We start from the raw sequence: 17,116 nt of genomic DNA, 5'->3' as shown, positions 1-17,116 counted from the left end.
AGACATTGACATGAAGAGGTTTCCTGTTCAGGGGAAATATGTGGTGTAGATGCACAGTTCTGCTCCATACCAAATACCCTGCTTAGTGTGGGAATGGGGAGCCTGCAGAGCCTTGGCAGCACTGAGGGCAGCAGCACCCTGCATGGTGTGAGCAAGACATTTTTCCCCCTCTGTTTAGCAGTCATTAAAAAGCATCCAGGTACTGTGTCCAGTTCTAGGGCCACACTACAAGAAAGGCGTGACTAAACTGGAGTGCAAAAAAAAATAAATAAAACAAGAATGATTGAACAGAATATGAGGAAGACACAAAAACATCACACGTGTTGCCCTGATACACTCTGCCATCCCCTACCTTGGGGGTTTTCAGGACCCAACTGGCTCAAGCCCTGAACGGCCCGGTCTGACCCCAGAGCTGAGCTGCTTTGAGCAGGAGGGTGGATGGGGACTTCCTGAGGTCCCCTCCAGCCCACGTTATGCCACCATCTGTGATTCTGTTCTCCCAGTGCAGACAAGGAAGCCTAGGACGTGAATAATATTGTATTTGAAGCCTTGTCTTTGTGATCATGTTTGTTCTTTGCAGCTTTCTCTGTAGCAGGTAGAAAAAAATGTGCTGCATGGTAGGTTATATAGCTTTCATCAGCTTGTGACTTCCAGTGTTCCTTGTGTAATGGGAACTCTTCTCATGCTCCTTGTAGCAGCAAAATAATAGTACAGAAAATTACCCCAGTCAACCGAGACATGCTGTTTTCATGTCCTCCTTCCAGGTAAAATAGTTATTACCTGTTAAAGTGATTGAAGGTCATCCATTCACTACTTTTTAGAAACTAGTATAAATAGAGAAGAAAATGGAAAATAAAGTACTCCCATTTTCAAAGTCTGGAGGCAGAGAACTGTAAGTAATACATAAAATGTGGGAGAAAGTAGGAGATGTCCACATTGGTGTGTTACTTTGCTGGTGCATTACACTGGGGAAAAATGAGCGTATAACTAAATGACAATGAGGAAAAAATACTCAGGTGGTGGATTGGTAAAATGAGGTAAGGTAATTGGTGGTGCCCTAGGTAGGCTGAGAGTCTTGTCTGCCCTCACATTGGTAAAATCAGTCTTTCTCCTTTGCTGGCTGCCCCTGCTAAACAGGGCAGGAGAAATTTCCGACACATTTACCCTTTGCGTTCATTGCAGATTGTATACAAAGGATCTAATCAGAAAGAAGGGAGGAATGAAGAAAGGGCTCTGAGGTTGTTCCTCTGAACCAACACTGGCTCAGAATCATCATTTTGCTACAATTTAAAATTTAGTTCCATTGCAATAAAAGCAGAGGCAAACAAGTTGTTTGATCTTAGTTAACAATGAAAAATGCTTCATACTATGAATGATAAAAGAGTGACATTAAAGAAGATTGCTCAGCACAGGTTGTGTTGTGACAGACCACATTCTAGAGAAAGTTCAGGATACAAGAAAACTTTGTGTTCCAGCTTCAATGCTAAATTAAGACACTTGAAGAATAAACATTTGCTTGACAATATCTTGAACTGACAAGCACAACTAGATCCATGTGTGCCAATGATGTGATGTTGCAGTGTGGCTTCTTGCTAGGGCTGTAAGAATTCAGTGAAAACATCCAGTTGAAATCCAGAGTAAAGACTCTTCACTGGACGTAAGAGCAGCACAAATGTATGGTAAAGGAAGGAATTATGCCCACTCATTAAATAAAAATTCGCTTTCATACAGATGTTGTGTCTGAAGTAGGGCTCTCTGGCTGTATATGGGTTTAATAGACCCAGAGTGATCAGTGATCGGGGGTATCTTTCATAGCAAGGCTGAAGTTATGTCACTTTATGCAACATTTGGATGAATATCTTGAAGATAAGTGTAAGGAGTTACTTTGGATATACTTGCTAACAGTGTGGTAAGTTATGCTGAGCAGTACTAAACATCCAGAGCCATAGACTTTGTCTGTTTCACTAGTGGGTCACCTGTTCTAGACGCTTGTTTGTGTATGCCTCAAAAATAATTCATTGTGTGACAGAAAAGATCAGCTCTGCTGTAATCTAGATTAATTTCCATGATTCATAAGAAACATAATACCCCACTAAAGTTTTTCTCAGAACTTTGAAAAGACAGTGACTTTAAGACTTGTAGACAAAAACATGTGTGAAGGAAAAGAACATGGCACATTATCTACTCACAAAAGTAATGTGCATAAATGGGAATTGTAGCAGAATCCATATTACTTAAGGATTAAATTGCACAGATTACGGATTCTATCTGCTTTATTCATTTGGAAAAGAAGTTCTGTGTGAGGCAATGCAGGATCTTCACTATTCAGGCCCCACTATATAGCTCTTGATTTCAAAAAAGGTCACTCAAGACCAGTATATAGCCAGCATTTGGGCAATCAGTGGTGATTCAGTGGCAATCAGAGGGAAAGTTATCTCTAAAAACAGTGGTTTGTAAGTCCTGAATAAGCTAGAGGTAGCAGAGATGGGAGCAGATAGTAATACAGTGGATCTTGTTTAGTATGAAACATTTGTCTTCCTTTTCAGTGCTTCCTGAATATGTTGAGGCATCTGACCCTAACATGTCCTTAATCAACTGCAATGCACTTCTTATGCAGTGTGCAGAATGGCAACAGACTTTGAGCAATCAGGAGCGTCAAATTTTTCGCCAGCTTTGATGGTGAGTGTCAGGCCAAACTAATGCAGATTACTTATAAGAAGGCAAAGATGAGAGTGTAGGGGAAAAAAAAAATCTAAATTCTTAATAGGAAGAAATAATCTCAATTCTTAATGGACACTATAGTCTAGTAGCTTTGGAACAGGCATGAACCATTCCAGCGTAGGTACAAGACAAACAATTATGCAACCCTGGAATAACCGTAGTACAGTGGTATCAGTAACTGGCAGTAATTCAGCAATATGTTGTATTTTCCAGCCACTGTTTTCATGACATGATTTAACTGCGTGCTTCTGAAAGTAATCATATCAGCAAAGTAAAATCCAAAGTGACAACTAGCCAAGAACTTCAGGAGCAGTATCAGAAAGGAAAGATGTTTCCTACTTCATAAAATTGAGTTTCAGGCAATGATAAAAGGATTTTGTCAATTAAAAAAAAAAAGTTCAAAATAGCAAACCTCCAAATTACAGAAATGGCATATAAGCAAGAAAGTTAGTACATGAAATTCAGATTCTTAAATATTTCAAAAGGCAAAATCCCAAACTCGCTTAAACTGAAAAAGATATATTTATAAAATCTGTAGCCTTAGGGCTGGTGCTTGAAAATATACAGTGCTTTCATAATATTCGTACTTTGAGTAGACATTTTATGTCTTCTTAGTTTGTGAAATGTCTTTAAGACAGATTAAGGTGGTTGTCTGACATAAGAAAGCTGGATAATGAAAAGTATTCTTTGTAAAGACATGCCTAATTTGGACTTCTGGGGTGAGGTAGCATGCACTTAATGGCAGGTATTAATTCTGAACTTGATATTTAAGACAGTATGTTAACAGGTGTAGAAATTCAGGGAGACAAAGTAATTATTTAATCGTGTAATTAGCTTATTAAAGATATTTTATTTTGCTGGGAATGCTATCCAGGCATTTCCTTTTTCCCTTAAATATGGTAAGAGAAGATAATTAATTGATTTTATCTGAAACATTGTTTAGCCACTACAAAGGCAATAAGTGTGTTTTTTTTTCTGGCACGTGCTGCCAACAAAAATCAAATGTGCTGCCCCAAGTAGTACCTTTCTGACAGTATTTGCAGCCATTTAGGTGCTCTAACATAGGTATGACTTTACTGTTGCTAACACATTGTTTTCTGGTATAGACTCTAACAAGTGAATGGAGCTGCCTGGTATTTTCCAAGTACAGTAAACATTTTGGTTTCGATTCAGTAATGATATCAACTCTGATAGCAGAGTATTCCCCTTGCTCAGCTTATTTCAAGCAGTGAGAGCGATGTGCTGAACACATGGTTTTCTTCTACTTCTGGGATGTTGTGCAGGCTGCCCTGTTCCATGTAGCTAAATGGACACTCAAAATCCAGGCTCTGAAAGATGAAGTGTTAATAGATACCCTTCCATTCCCAGAAATCCCAGGCCAGGAGATAAGGACAAAAAAGTGATAAATTATTGTAAGTAAATAGGAGAAAGATGCTTCTCCTCTTGAATGCTAAATCAAATTGTCTGTTAGGAATGTGTCGAGGAAAAAAAACAAAAAACAAAAAAACAAAACAAAACAAAAACAACCAGAAGAATCCCACTCTATTGTAACTATTCTAAGAATAAATTCTAGGCAGGGAGAGTTCTTCACTTTCCCACCAAGCATATTTGTTCCCTGTAGAAGGAAATTACAGAATGTGTGTGGCTGACAAACTATCACTGACCTTCTTCTGTGCCCCTGTAGGCACATGCAATAAAGATTTGTAATCTTTTCTTCTCTTCCTAGGGGACAACGTCCTGCCATTCCACACCACATTTCCCACTAGTGTCACAGCTAGGGGGCAGGGCTAGTTTGTGCTAGCACAGTTTTGCTTGCAAAGGCATGAATGAAAGGCAAAATCTGGAAGACAAAATTCCAAAGGTGCAAAGTATGTGTTACCACCAAAAGTACTTGTGCAACATGAACCATGATAAGGAAGAAGCTGGAAGCCAGAAAACACCAGCAATGAGTCAGTTTCTAAGTAAGGACAGGATAGAACAGGAGAAAAACACCCCCACAAGAGAGAATTTTAGTGGGGATACAGGACTCGGGATTTCTCTGTTCCCACTCCTGGATGGAATGACTCAGGCCCACCTTACTTTCCAATGTGCCAAATTACGAGGTCTGAACTCCACAGTGTGGGTTGGCAGCAAAGAGAAAACACAGGTAGAGTTTGGTGTTTGCAAAGCTGCTTCCCTAAGGTATTTAGAGCAAGTCACTAGTAATATATCCAGGATGTTCTGGAGTGAGCCAGAACTTAGTGGTTCTTGGATCTCCAGCCATGTTTGTGTTTCATGCTGCCATTAACTTTTTATTTTGTAGGATTTAACCAACAAACATAATTTCTGTTTTCCTAATTCTCTTTCCTGTGCTATGTAGGGGCTTCTGCTTTTAAGCAGTTGTTTCAAAATTGTTACAAGTGAGTCTTGTAAATTTGTTTTAGATGACTTTTTAAAATGCTTTAGTGAGGCTGTAGGTATTCCTGCAGTCAGCCACCTTTCTCTGTAAAACGGCAGTAAAGAGGACAGAAACCAGACTAAGTGTCAAGTGGTATCTGGTTTTCCTATAAGTCCTTTTTTACTACTTAACTTACCTTTTGCATTATAACAAGTGGATTGAGAGGACAGATATATAATATATATTTATCTTCTTATTTTCCCAAAGTAACTGGAGATTTTCCACATACTTTCAGAAGAATCTAATTATTCTCAGGGCTGAGAGAAATGCAAATCAACTTTAGTTGTAACTGGTTATTCAGCAAACGTGTTTGTAATGTCATGTCCTCTGCAGTAAGGAATCATTAACACCCATCATATGTGGTTTCCCATAGGGGAAGTTCTGTACAAACATTTTGAAATATATATATATATACATATTTTTAATAACTAGATAGACTTTGCAAAGATGAGGTCAAAGTCCTCTGAAGCTTGGAAGGTGGCAGTGTTTGGAGGAAAAGCTCTACAAACTGAGACTACCTCATAATAAAGACGTCTCTTGCACAGATTAGCTTTTCATTTGTAGCAAAATAAATAAATTTAAATTGTATTGTGCCCTGGAAAACAAATTTGATGACCATAGCTCTCATCATAGAGCTCTAGGCAATATTTTAGGGATGCACCACAAGACAGCATGGTAGTAGGATGAGAAGTGGGGCAACATTTGTAGAACATCGTAGAATCTAACTGTAGAAGCATTGAACGTTTGTATCCTGAAGGCCTGATGTGCAGTTGGTTAATACCACTGCTGATCTCTAGTTGCAAGGAGCTGCGTTTTCACAATAGCCTCCTGGATGGTATTTTAGATAACTATCTGGTGCCCTCTTGTGGAGTTTTTCATATCACACAGCAGTAGGATTGAAGTACCTTGCAGCGTCAGCAGAGATCCCAATAAAGTAGGGCACTAATAAGTTTAGTTAGTCACATTTGTAAGTGAAGCAATATGAAATCAAATGAAGAAAACTTTCAAAGCTTTCTCTGAAATTATTACTATAATCCTGCCAATGAATACCCCAACCAAGAGCATCTTTTCTGAAGTTGCTGAAGTTTTCTGCTTATATTGAAAACATATACGGAAGGGAAATAAATATAAAGATGCCTTGGTTTATTGTGTTTATCTCTACGAAGACATTATAAAACTAGTGAACAAGAGGATATTTTAAAATAGGCAGTCCAGGATAAAGACAGAAGTAGGTAAAGAAGAGGGGAGGGCAAAAATCCAGGGGGGTGAGGAAGGGGAGGGGGGGGAGGTGAACAGGTACAGTTTTAGGCAGACCTGGCATACGCCTCAGTTATAGCGAATAAATGACTCCTTATTCACTCTTTTTATACCTTATTTTAAAGTATTTGCCATAGCACAGATTTACCTTGCTTTGCAGCTGGTCAATAAAACAAAAAAAAGTTAACTTTATGCAGGATTGCATCAAGTGCGGGCTAATATTTGCCACTGGAGAAGCTCAACAGATTATTGAGCCATGCTCTTCAGAAGCTGGGTAAATTTTGCAAGACTGTCTCTAGAGCTGTGTGTTTCAAATATAGTTCAAGGGGTTTTTCTTTTATCTCATCTGTTGTTTCCATTATTTCATCTTCAGCAGTGACCTCAAGAAAGTGTGAAAAACAGGCGTGTGCCAGTTGTGTTGTTTCTGTGAGCATGTGACCTACCAAAGCAATTCTGTCCACGTCATAACACAGCTCTTTCCTCATACATGTCAGGAGCTGCTTAACTCAAAGACAGGTCTGCTGCTATACTCTGGAAAACCCTTGAGTTTGGGGCACGTAGATCTGATATCTAATTTCTTTTGGGGTGGTAGTACATATTGCACACCCTTACATCTCAGTCCAACATCATAAATAGGATTTTGCAGTTAGAGAGTTACCGTGCAGGGAGGCCCAGGTTAATTTCCACTTGGACTACAAATTGTGAATGTGAACCCAGTCAAGTCACTTAGAGCCTGTGAATAGGCTCCTACACCTGATGACAAAGATAGCAATTGTCAGGTAATCTTCTAAACACCTTTATAAATTAGGCTTCTGTAGTGACCTTTGATAGGTGCTAGGAGCAGGCATTAGGGTAGAGGTCTAAAGAAGAAATCATTTCCCTTTTTATGTTCCACCTCTACTGTCCTTTCATTATTTTGAAGTTAAGGTATGGGAGGGAGATCTTCATTGTATATTCACTGTTTTTAAAGCACCTGGCTCCACTATTTGGAAGAGTTTTGCTTTCCAAATGACTAACAAGAACTGAATTTAGAGGAAAATATCCTACCCCTCTTCCCTGCAGACTTGCACATCTGGTTCAGACTTGTAGTAAGAAGAGAAATGAGATGACTAATAGAGGTCTATGAATGAAGCAGATGTGTTCTTGTACCTGCATACACACGTGTATGTTGGATATAGAAGAACTGAACCTTTTGGGTTCAGTTAAATGAGGCAGAAGGCTAGCAAGAAGTACCCGACTATTTGTTATAGTGGTTTCCGTGTCACTTGTAAAGAACCCGTATTTATGAAGCCCACTGTGAGAAGTCTAATAATGAGGAGTGCCTTGTTGCATTCAGTAAGTCAAGAAAGACAGCTCAGCACTTACTCTTCCATTGTCCTTTTTTTCCTCAGATGGAATCTGTCAGAAAATCAATTTAGAAATTAGTGGTTTGGAAATGGAATCCCATAGATCTGTAGTGCTGTGTTAAAAGTTGTCAAAATTTATTAGTATCTTTAAAACATTTAGTGGAAAGGCTAAAACCTTTTAAAGGCCAAATAGAGAAAAACAGAGTAAGCCAATCTTTTCAGACACAGGAACAGATAAGTATTAATGTACAGTCATTTTAAAATTCTGAGGGGAGATAACTCCCCACAATATTTGCATTTTATAGTTTAAAATTGTCAATATTAGTGCACGTTAAGTAAGTTAAAATTTATTCTATTTCCAATAACTTCTTTGTGATTAGTTGAATAGAAAGATGAGTGAAATGCCTCAGGCTCCCAGTCGTTATGAATCTATTTTTCTATATTGATTACTGCAATGTACATGAGCAACAATGGTCAGAACAGAACATTTAGCAGTGTGGTCTGTGGGGGCAGCAAGTTTACAAAGCCATTGAAAGTGGTTTTGAAGAGAGCTGACAGATTACTACAAAGATTATCATTGTTACAGTCTCAGTGGGAGTCTGGTTTAATCTAATTAACATGACAGTGGCAACACAATGACAATAAAAATTAGAAGGACTAAAGAACTCTTCTATTATGTAGCTAGGGTCTGACTGGAAAAGAGAGACGTGATGAATGCAGAACAGGAGAATGCTTGAGAATGACTAATAGATCAGAGAAGCTTTTTTTTTTGTACTCATAACATATGGGATTTTTTTTCACACAGTGTGCTCTAAGCACCAATTTAAGGTATTCTGAATTGGCCTCTCTCTATTTACATGCCTTTGAATTGACTGAACTAGCAAAATAGCTTTGGTCCTCTGAATCATACCTAAGTTAAATGTATAGAATCAGCTAAAGCTGAAGTTTCTGTTCAGGTTCAAACACGTAAAAATAAACTCCAATACAATTTGAAGTTGAGCTTAGAAAGTTAAGCAAGAGAAATCACAGAAGGTATGATTCACAGATTCCATCATGAAAACAAAAATCCAACTAAGTTCTTAAAAGCAGATTTCATTAGTGGTTTTTTGTTGTTGTTGTTGTTTGATTGGTTTAAAAAAATCTGTGGTGTGTTTCCACCACAGCTTTAGAATATAATAATTGAAGGGGAAGGAAGGAAGGAGGAAAAGAGGAAGGAGTGATTCTCTTCAGATAATGATTCCTACACATCTACAGGACTAGGGTACATTAAGTCATACCTATTTTTAAAAAGAACGTGTGTTGATTTGAGAACTTTACATTTTCTCAAGGGTCAAAGCTAGAGGTTCTGAAATACCTTGAAGTTAGTGGAAGCAGGTGGGAGAAAATTGACTTTTTTTTTTCCATGAACCACAAAAATCAGGCTTTTCTTTTGTAATAATTTGTCAGCAAAAGGAGAACACTTTATGAAGAAAAGTTAGAACAAGTCTACTTCAAACCCTGGAAACAATTTAATGAATTGGCTTCAAACAGAATGCTGTTTGAAAGGAGTTCTAGGCATCACTAATGATAAAGTATGTTTTCATGGAAGGAAACTGTCAATAAATAACAAAATATTTGCTTTCATAAAAAAGTAAGCATTATTGGAAGCTTTGTTACGTTCTTTTGTAGTCTTTACTGAAGTAACTACTGTGTTTCAGGAACAGATTTACTGAAGTATATCAGAGAGTAGGTGGTTTCAATTTCTAAAGTTTTTGTGACTTCCTTTTCCATTAATTTCAATAATTTATTTTGCAGAATTCAAGTGGGTTGGTGTGCATCAGGAGGTCTTGAGTGGAGGGATGACCTAAATCCACAACACAATTATAGAAATAGCTTTCACAAATTTCCATGCTCAGCATATATCCTGGCCTTAAATGCTTAAGTCCAGCAGGAACATTTGGAGCCACATTCTCCTCTTCCCCTAGGAGATATAATGTAACATTACACCATAGGTTAGTCAGACAAACAGAAATTGCAAGTGCCTTTTTAGGAGACTTCATTCTGTCACTCACCACTGGCCCAGGAAGTTTACAGGAAAAAAAAAAAAAAAAGAGTCCAAAGAAGTAAGCAATGCTGAGTTCTTGAGCAATGAAACTGCAGAGCAGTTTTTTCCCCAAAGCAGCTGAAAACAAGTTTTTAATATATTTTCTTGTGAAAGAATTTACTGTAGTATTGTGTAGCTATTGATCAGAGAATAACCAAACAGGCCACCCTGCAGAAATATTTTTCAGATGCCTAGAGAGAATGAACAGCCAGTACCTATGAATTTTTACTGAAGGCAGGCATCTACTTCTCATCCAAAACCTACAATGAAAAGGCCTTCAAAAATGTCAAGACCTAATATAGTAAGAATTACAGCAGAACATTAGCCAAGAGTCAAAGCATTCCCTGTGTTGTTCTCAAACACGCAATTTATCTCCTTTTTAGTTTCTTGCAGCTTTTTGTGAAAAGCTAGAAAAATATGCTAAAGAGAATTTTTGGAGCACTGAACAGGGATGAGGAAGCAGTGCAAGCAACTTGACAGAGTATGCAAAAGGCAAGGAGGAGGAAGGAAGTAGAAGAGAAAGTGATTTGGCAATCAGCCCATGAGAGGAGGATATAGAAATGTGGTGATTAACTACTACCCCCATATTGTTTCCTTTTATATGAATGCCTAAAATCCTCAGAGTTTGTGCCCTACATTGCCTTTTGTGGGATTTGGGACCATGCATTTGCATCTCCAGATAAAGAGGTGGGTTCAGTGTCACTTACACCAGGGGCAGAGGACACATACATGGAGCAAATTTTCCACTTCAGAGCTACTGTTTCAGATAGCTATAATCACAGCTGGATGACCTGATGGTCTGCTATTAGGAGGCAGAAGTCAAGTCACATCTCTGAACGTCTTCTACTGAAGATGCAATCATCCCTCTGTACAAATTTTCTCAGTTCAGAACAGTGACACAAGATGTCTCCTTTCATTGCTTCTGCTGAGCACAGGTTCAATCACTGCTGCTTAGCTATTGCTGCCTTGCCATGGAAATGGAGTAACAAAAAGGCTGAAGGCGGTGCGATGGTGGTGAGGATGCAGTGAGACTCGAATCGATTGGCTTCAACTTCAGATGAAGTTGACTCTGTGAGGGAAAAGGTAGAAGAGGTAAAAGAATCACGTTGAGGAGGTAAAGACACTAATACTAGTCATGGCGTTTTGTGGCAATGGTAATTATTGTCAATAAGCCAGACAACCAGCAGGGAGCTGGGCCATGGTAGGTTGATGATACTAGGTATAATTTCGCTTTGTAAAGACAACTGCCTGATAACTATACATTAACAAAGTTAAGGTTGCCTGGAAGCCTTTCAGCGTGTAATGAGAAGGCACAACTTAAGTATTTGAAAAATACGAAGGTAAGGTTTGCTGGGTCAAGAGTGACGTTTGTACTGCAGGGCTTTACCAGAGGAGTGGGAGGACGCGGGCAGATACTCTCTCCAGCCAGAACAGCCTACACAAGTAAACGAGAGAGGGCGCCAGATAGCAAGGAGCACTTTTAGCGTGCTAACATCTTAATAAAATAGGGAAGGGAACAGCTTGTTTGAAATCTAGGCATAGGTTGTATTTTCAGTGGGGTAGGGTGGATAGCCAAACATCCACACTTGGTAGCTACTGCATGCAACATTCATTGCAACAGTTAAGACATATGAGCATTGACCAAAAAGTATGATTTCTTGCATTCGTGCCAACCCCTCCAGCCTTTGTTCAACCAGAAGAATGGCCTTTGTCACTCCACTTTAAATAGAAATGTGAGAGCAAACTTGGTAGGAACTCTACAGATTCCTTTATTTTTTACTGTCACTCTGGTACCTCAGTTACAACCATGTGATACCATGTCTCTACCCTGAATTGGTTCCTTGTGAAACTAGAAAAATCCCAGAGTTTTGTTTGCAAAGACTTAAATCAGCACAATCAGAGTTGGCTCTCTGTGCTCCCAGGATATTGAATTAGGCTGTATGCAGCTAGGTTACAGCTTCGGCTCTGTTCATTTTCAGAGCTGCAACCAGCAGAAGGTGCCTGCACTCAGCAGACAGCAGAACCATTCAGGAAAGAGGACACTGGAGCACTGTCAGACAGGGTCTACCAACTCCTTTTGCAATGACAAATCCAGAATGCATGAACTGGGCTGAACAGCAATTACTTCTACCTGTCCTCAAACACAGCATGCTTCCTATAAACATCTTCATGCTTGGTGGACTTTCACAGTCCTTCAAGTGTTTATATAGGTTGCATTTGATGTAAAGCTTTCATTGGGCTATCTTTAAGTTTATATACTCAAACATCTCTTATTTTATTGCTATGAAAACCTACTGGAAAGAAGTCTTTTGTGCACCACTAGTAAAAATCTGCAGAATTCATTTCTTTGAATCTTTTTCACCACTGGCTCCCTCACAGCTGCAATTACAGTATTGCCAAGCTAATGCAATACTTTTCCTCACCATTCCTTGCAGCTACACCTAAACATAGCCAGCACAGTTGTCATCTGTGCAGCTCACTGTAGTGATAACTGCCCATGGTGGGGACCAGAGTTAAGGCTGCCCATGGTGGGGACCAGAGTTAAGGCTGCCTAGCAGGTACTTCAGTTTCTGTTTCCTCGTTTTCAGAGGATTTTCATTTTGCACAATGCAAGACTATGAATGACTCAAAATATTACCAGGAGCCCATGAAATCTCTCCTTGCCGTTTGTTTTTGTCCCTGGATTAACAATGCTACCAATGCCCTCAGCTGGGAGCAAGCAGCAAAGTGGCTAGCAGTGATAACAAGAAGAAAGAGGCACAAGTGAGAGTTTGACCTCACAAGCTTTGTTTAGATGGCTGGTCCTTTTTAGTGTTTCCTCTTGTTATTCTTTCACATATTTGGGGGAATAGAAGGGAACTGTAGCCAAACCATTATACATGTTCATTCCATAATCTAAACATTTTTATCCCCTCTCTCTCTCTGGCAATTGTTTAAGTAGCTATAGTGGTATGCCAGAGAAATGGATGCTGGAGTCTAAAATTTTGCAAGATTTTATTCTGGGCAGTGCACCAAGTACCAGGTAATTGTTGGCAGAACTACAAGATTAGATTTGCATTCTGCTTTGAGTCTACAGCAGTGCACAAAATGAGAGTCGAATAGAGTCCTTCAGGCAGCAGCTGGGACACTTAGAGCATGATTATAATGTGTAGGCAAAGTCCCAGAAAAACTTTTAAAATGGGGTGGCCTTCTGCCTAATTCCTTCATTCCCAAGTACTTGACAGAGTACTTCAAGACTATTCAGTACTTATGGAGGCTGTGCAAAGGGGCAAGAAGAGGGTTTATGGCTCTATTTTAAGTTTTTTGTTTGTTTGTTTGTTAGTTTTTGTTTTTGACTTGGACAAAAACTAGCCTTGAGGTAGTTCAGTTACTATATATTTGGCATGACATCATCAGAAATAAAACAAGGCCACTGCTGGTTCTTTTATTGGTTATTTAGATAGGCAAGTGCTAATTTGCTTATCTGACCACATCAAGAGAAAACACATTAAGTCTAATACAAACAAGTTGCTTCTAGGAGAAATTCTGTCTGGGTATAAGTAAAACAAAGTTACATGGTGAGAACAATTAAAGATTGGAATAGGTTGCCCAGGGAATTGGTAGAATTTCCCTCACTGGAAATATTCAAGATTTGGCTTAGCGGCGTCCTGGACAACCTAACACAACAGCCATCTTTCCAACAGAAGGTTGGACCAGATGGTCTCCAGAAGTCCCGTCCAACCTAGATTCTTCTCTGATCTATGATAATACTTCAAATCATCGTGTTTCAAAGTAAGTTAGAATAGCGGAAGAAGGTTTTTATTTTGTCTCATGTCAGACAGTGAGGATTCCAGTGCCTACTGAAATACTAACTTTATTGTGAAATGGTAAAGGAAGGAAAAGCAATGGTTGCATTGTAATTACAAACATTATTGCAACCAACTGTGGTCATAACCAATCTGGTAAAGCTAAACTGCATAGATAAACAGGAGAGTGGAGGCTTCTGCAAGGACCATCGAAAAAAGTCATTAAAATATATATATTTTTTTTTCCTGAAGAGCGCAGCTTTATTGCACTTAAATGTGCCAGTATGTTCAACCCAGTACAGCAAAAATACTGGAGTTGCAATGATGGATGTGTGTGTATGAAAACAAGCAAATTTTAAGTATTATTCTTTCCAATAAAAGCATAATAAATGCAGATATTTAAACTGCTTTAAAAAAAAAAAAAAAAAAGAAAAAATGTCTTAATAGTGATAGAGCTTTTCCGTTTTAAATAGATCACTATCATATAGAAATGCACCATTTAGACCAAAAGGAAATATTAGATACTTTCTGAATTCTGCAGATCAAAACTGTATGTTTCACAGCTACTACAGCAAACCATTGTGTCTGGTACTATACAAATTAGCATTATAAGAAACATAAACAACAGTGCTAGCTTGGCCACGCACTTTACATGTGTACATAAATTGCACAGCAGTAATACAGGAGTTGTCTTTTCTTTTTCTTTCTCTTTTCTATTTTTTTTTTAGACTTAGTTACCATAGAAGAAGGTAAAACAAAGCAAAGCTTATGTGACCCATTGTATTACAGACAGACATGTATTTTGCAAGATACAGCAACTGCTGTAATGATGGCTAGAGCAAACACAAGCCAGATAACAAGATAAAGAAATGGATTACTTGTTACCCACATTAACAACCAGAAGAGCAACACAGTAAGTGTAAGAAAATCAGTGCAGAGGTACATAATATGCTGGTCCATTACATTTGCTCTCTTAGCTAGCAATGAAGAACTATGTGTCCAAATCTTACTACCCAAATAGATCTTGGTTATAATTATTTGCTTAGATTCTTGGTTCCTGCTTCAGCATAAGATACTAGTTACAATTAATATGCCAGTTAGCAGTACTGCAGCAGATTCTGTGCCGTTGATGAGAAAATGTACTACAGTGAGTGCTGGAATGAGGGAACTGCCCTCTAGATCTGCTTCTCTTGCCTGGGCAACTTCTTGCATGACTGCAGATGAGCTGGAGAGGAGCACGAGACTAACAGGATTACAAGGATCAGCAGGCACCTCACCCACTGACATGATTAGTACATTGTGCCCTTTGTTGTGAAGGCTTATTACTTCATGGCTTTCCCGTGTCAGAAGCTAGGTTTATATGGATAGGTTTATGAGAAAGTAAAATGCTGTGAGAATCTCACCTTCATGAGCAGAAGAACCTGTAAACATTTTGGAATCCATTTACTACAGTTAGAAATCTAGGAGTGCTAAGGTTTTCATAACTTATTTAGAGAGTAAATTAAACAGACAAGACAATAACTTCTGAGGATAGGGAGGGAAAAAAAAAGAAAAAAGCCAAACTATTCAGCTCTTCTTTGCGTATCAGCAATGCTTTTGAACTCTTGCAACACATTCAGTGTGCAAGATGGTTTAGCAAATCCCTTTTCAATCACTATGTATGCTGTCTTGGATAGGCTCCCAATAAGAAGCTTCTCCATGGAAAATGGAGACTTGGAACAGGAAGAGTACATTTAAACCCCGTGCTTAGTCTTAATGAATGGTGAGGGGGGAGGGAAGGGGAGGAGGAAAGGCAACCGAAACCATCTGTGCCCAGAAGAAGCAAACCCAGATGTCATGGGGATTTAGTCCTCTCCTTCATTAATCATATCTGCAGGATCATTCAGCTTCTGCAGCGCATGCCTGCTGCATTTTTGAAGGATAGTTAATAATATGCGAACATCAGCTCACTTGGGAAGAAAGTTTTGGTCACATCTTTGTTAATTAAATGGAAACAATTTCTGCTCCAAGTAGAATCATGCTATGATTTACCTAATTAAGATGAAAAATGACAAGTCTAATTTGTAAATTTTGATGTCTTGCCTCAATAAAGGCTGTTTAAAGATAGTGGAATGCCTCTTTTGTCTGATGCATACAGTGGCACATCTTTTATTTGAACAAGAAGTATTTGGTTTTGCTCTTTAACTCCTGTAGGACCAGTTGAGGTGTTTGGTTTGATCATGCTCTCTGCCAGCCAGGACACGGAGTAACTTGGATATAAAATTTCATACTGGCTTTTAATTTCCAAACATCCCGAACAGGGATGCTACATAATAGCAACAGAATGAGAAGTTTCCCTCATCTTTACAAAGCCAGGCAGCAGTGGAAGTCACTCAGCCTGTCTCCATCTACCAAACATCACCATACCTGAGCCTTCCCATTGCCTGTGCTGAAAGCCTCCTGCAAATACCAGCCTGTAAATGCATTTTCACCACTTACATAGCTTTTCTTTTTGTTTTCGCAGGCAGATGTGGTTGCCCTTTTGAGGAAGTAAAGAATCCACTGGATCTACAACAGATAGATTTTATTGTGAAATTCCCACTGAGATCAACAGATTAAGCTGTGCCTTCTAGTTTGCCCTTCTACAGCTGTGAAAAGTGTAGTTAGCTGTGGTTTTATTTATTGGTTTCCATATGGCATCCCTGTTTCAAGGTGAGGGAACAAATCCATGCATTTTGTCTGACAATGAGGAAACTTGCCTTAACAATGAATTTGCAGAGGATTCTGTGTTAGCTGTTTTGACAAGAATGTCGTAACAAATTAAAATACAGCCTCTGTTGGCAGCTAAGCAGGAAGGATCACCTCTAGCATTGTCATTGAACAGATTTCATAACCTAGTGACTAAGAAGACAAGGAAATGGTGTTTGAATTTACCAGATATGATTTGTGTGTTTAGTAAACAAGAACATTTCAACATATAATTTATTTCAATTTGTGCATATACAAAAAAAAAAAACACAACATAATTACTTGGTCACTAGGACAGGCAAATGGAGACATTTCTAGACAGCAGCCAGAGGCAATTCTCAGCTCTAGCATTCTTTAATTTATAGGAAAGAAGATCGAGAATCACATGTTAAGAATTCTGAATTTCACAGCCCTGTTCAGAGACTTCATTCCTTTCCCAGATACCCTTACTCCATTTGTCATATTATCCTAACAAACTGAGTTTCCTTCTTACTGATTCCCATTTGTATTTGGTTCACTGAACCTCTTTACTTTTCCTGTTCTTCTAGATATAGCATTGCCTCTCCAGCCTTCCAAAGGCAGACTCCAGCTTCAAAGACTGGTATCAAAAGAACAAGATTAAAATAGAGCTCTCGTTAAGTTCTTGACATGGCAGGAGAAAGGGCCAACAGCTCCTACAGTAAAAAGAGAGAGAGAAGGAGAAAAGAACAGGGGAACTGTTCACCACAGGGCTGGAGGATAAATTATTTCAAAGTTAAGG

At 38.8% G+C, this 17,116-nt stretch overlaps 1 long non-coding RNA gene across 1 annotated transcript in view; it reads left to right on the top strand.

Annotated features, from left to right (window-relative positions):
* Positions 1 to 17,116, top strand: part of LOC137860700 (uncharacterized) — an 18,603-nt gene extending 1,487 nt beyond the window's left edge. The window contains exon 3 of the long non-coding RNA XR_011099134.1: positions 16,133 to 17,116. This is a non-coding gene — a long non-coding RNA (uncharacterized lncRNA). The remainder of the gene's footprint in view (positions 1 to 16,132) is intronic.

Source organism: Anas acuta, chromosome 8 (genome assembly GCF_963932015.1).
Source record: "Anas acuta chromosome 8, bAnaAcu1.1, whole genome shotgun sequence".
Lineage (NCBI taxonomy): Eukaryota > Metazoa > Chordata > Aves > Anseriformes > Anatidae > Anas > Anas acuta.
The sequence above is the reverse complement of the archived record's forward strand: the minus strand, read 5'-3'. Positions and strand labels throughout refer to the sequence as shown.